Source organism: Octopus bimaculoides, chromosome 5 (genome assembly GCF_001194135.2).
Source record: "Octopus bimaculoides isolate UCB-OBI-ISO-001 chromosome 5, ASM119413v2, whole genome shotgun sequence".
NCBI lineage: Eukaryota > Metazoa > Mollusca > Cephalopoda > Octopoda > Octopodidae > Octopus > Octopus bimaculoides.
Genome location: NC_068985.1, coordinates 75,745,236 through 75,748,326, shown reverse-complemented (window position 1 = coordinate 75,748,326; position 3,091 = coordinate 75,745,236). Strand labels below are relative to the sequence as shown.

Sequence of the window (3,091 nt, the reverse complement as noted above, 5' to 3'; positions counted from 1 at the left end):
AGCCACATCTATGTCTGGCGAGATTCCCTCCACCCTAATCTTGGATGTCCTCCTTCTAAGATACATGGGTAGAAGGACCACTTTATTCGACTTCACCGTGTTTACAGCCAGCCTCCTTGCTACTTCCTCCGTCTTGAACTGGACTACCACCGTCCCATATTTGCTTCCCCTTGCCAAAAACACTATATCCTTAGATACCGCGCACAATGCCTTCTCAATTGTTTCGGCTTCTACTTGGTCTACCTTTTTCTGTTCCACTGAATAAACTTTATACACAATGGTTTTCTTCATCATGTCCTCCATAACTTTCTGTGGAGGCGACAACTCGACGCTACCACCTACTTTATGTGCCGTTTTTTGATGTTCTTCCATTTTAGACAAATCTCATTCTTTTTTAACTCCGTTACCTCAGCGGCTCTTTTTTTTTTCCAAGACATCTGTTCATTCTGTTTACTGCCTTTACTAATTACTCCTCCGAAGTGGTCAATTCCGACCCGCTGAGGTCCGAATAGAACATTTTTTTCATTAGTCATCGTTATCTCTCTTGAAACAGAAAACACAACCGGTAAACCGCTGCAAAGCAGCACAAAAATCAACACTTCAATACAACTCAATAGACGTTCAAAAAATACGACTTGCAATAAGAATGACTTGTGCTAAGAATAAGGCATGTGTTAGAGAACAAGGACCTGTTAACAAAAGCCAAATAATCAATGAAATATAACTAAAGGTAATGGTTCAAGTTTAATTCTCGTGCGGTCTGTTAAGAAAATGTTGCATATAAGTTTATCAGTTTTGTTTCTTTTCATGTTCTCGATATGAAATACAACTTTTTAGATTATTTTCTGTATTGTTTGCATTCAATAATAATTTCATAAATCATTTCTTTTGCATTATTCTGTTGTCTCTACTGAATAAGAATTTTGCAATGATTTCATTTTCTCAGTATTTCTTTTAGCTATCTATATTGCTTGTATCAAATAAAAATATTCAAATGCTTTCACATTAAATTTTTTTTTATATATTGTCATGAAATTAAAAAATTTACAATGGTTTCGATTTAAGACTTTTTTTTGCTTATATCTCTGTTGTCTGTATTAAAGAAATATCTTAAAATTATTTCACTTTAACAGAATTTTATTTTAGCTTGTATTAAATAAATTTGAAATGATTTTATTTTTACTTTTCTCATAACCCATTAAAATAATTGCTTTATGTTTTTAACTTATGTCTCTACTGTTATATAATATAATGTTCTGGGTGTGTAGGCATGTGCAAATTTAAATATATATATATATACACACACACACTGAGATTTTAAGAGTGTCTCATATATATATAATTTTCTAATCTGCCAACCCTATTCTGGTTAAAAATGAAAGATAAAGAAATGACTGTTAATAATCAGTAAAAAAAAAAAAATCGTCAATAACTAATAAGAGTAATAAATCGAAAACGCTGGTGATTTACTTCATTTTAATGAATCTTTTTAATTAATAAACTGAACATTTTTGCAGTAGAAGATTGTGAGGGAACCTATAAAACTATAACTCTCTCAAACAAACACGCAGTAATACAAACTGCGTATAAGTACATATTATACGTGCGATGATAGTTGGTGCCATCTGCTTCACTTTACCCGCCATATTATACGTAGCGATCTTTCGATACGAGTCCTGAATATCGGCCTTTTCCGTAAAAATTGTCTTCGGCGATGTTTACCAAAGATCGGCCTTTTCCGTAACACCCGCACGATCTTCACTACGGTGTTAGGGTTACGGTTTTACTGTTAGGGTGTTAGGGTTACGGTTAGGGACGGAATTCTGTAACCCAAACCCTAAACCTAACCCTCACCCTAAACCCTTCAAAATAAATCGCGCTCTCTGTATGTCTTTCGCTTTTATGACGTTGTTTCCGTTTCTCTCCAACACTTTTTACGGAAAAGGCCGATATTCCCATCCTAGCATCTTACCAAAGGACATGCTGGACAGTCCAGTCTTAGATTCACTGCACCAAAAGAGAAATATAGTAGATGTAACTGGAATACATTTGATCACAGGTTTTCTTGATTAGAGCAGATTAAGGCTAAAAGAGCAACACCAACAATTGTCAACTTAGTTGTTAGTCCTATAGCATGCAGATAGTCAATGGGACCACAAGATCCTTCTTCCTTCTACGTCTGTACTTCACTTAGAACCATACTTCATACTCTGACATGGAATGATGAATTGTATTAGGTGCAGTGACAATCTACACACATTGTACTCTTTTCTTGCTCTTTCGTCTGCTCAGTCTGTTTTTGGACACCCTTCAGTATTACACTGAGTATTTTACTATTACAAGCTACATATACTTTCACTATTGATTTTAATAGCACTTTATAATAATCAATTAATCCTCTTACTGCCTTATCTAGTCCCTAATTTTTTTCCTTTCTGTTGTCATTATTTAACTCCAAGTTCAATGAAATAAGTACCAATTAAGCACTGGGGTTGATTCAATCGCCTTGCTCCCTCCCCTAAAATTTCAGGCCTTGTGCCTACAGTAGAACCCCAAGTCAGCAGTGACCTGATTAGTCAAACTTAGAATTGAAGCCATTCCAGCTATGAACCATCCTATCCTTGTAAGTAATCCATAATCCAACATGTCCCTTTTTTTAATATCTAGATATTAATTTAGGGTGTGATTAGAGAGAAGTAGTGAATTGGTGGCTTAGCTGGATTGTTACAGCATTAAACAAAATGCTTTACAGTATTTAGTTACAATCTTATGTGTTCTGAGTTCAAAAACTTCTGAACTTACCTTTAGTCTTTGATCCCTCCAGGGTCAGAATTTGGTAAAATAAAGTACTAGTCAAGCACTGGATTCAATTTAGGAGAAGAGAATAATAAAATTTGATGGACTACGATTTCTAGCAGAGTAATCAACCACACAGAGGGCACCATTTGCGAGTTCTTAACTAGAATTCAGTATTTTAACACACTAATTTTAGTAATTATAGTTAGTAGTTCCTTGTGGAATAGCAATAAATGTTCAGTATTGTAGTCAATTACTTGCAATAAACTATATATATATATATATATATATATAT

At 34.4% G+C, this 3,091-nt stretch overlaps 1 protein-coding gene across 7 annotated transcripts in view; it reads right to left on the bottom strand.

Annotated features, from left to right (window-relative positions):
* Nucleotides 1-3,091, bottom strand: part of LOC106873989 (leucine-rich repeat-containing G-protein coupled receptor 4) — a 115,567-nt gene that overhangs the window by 74,843 nt on the left and 37,633 nt on the right. The window lies entirely within an intron of this gene.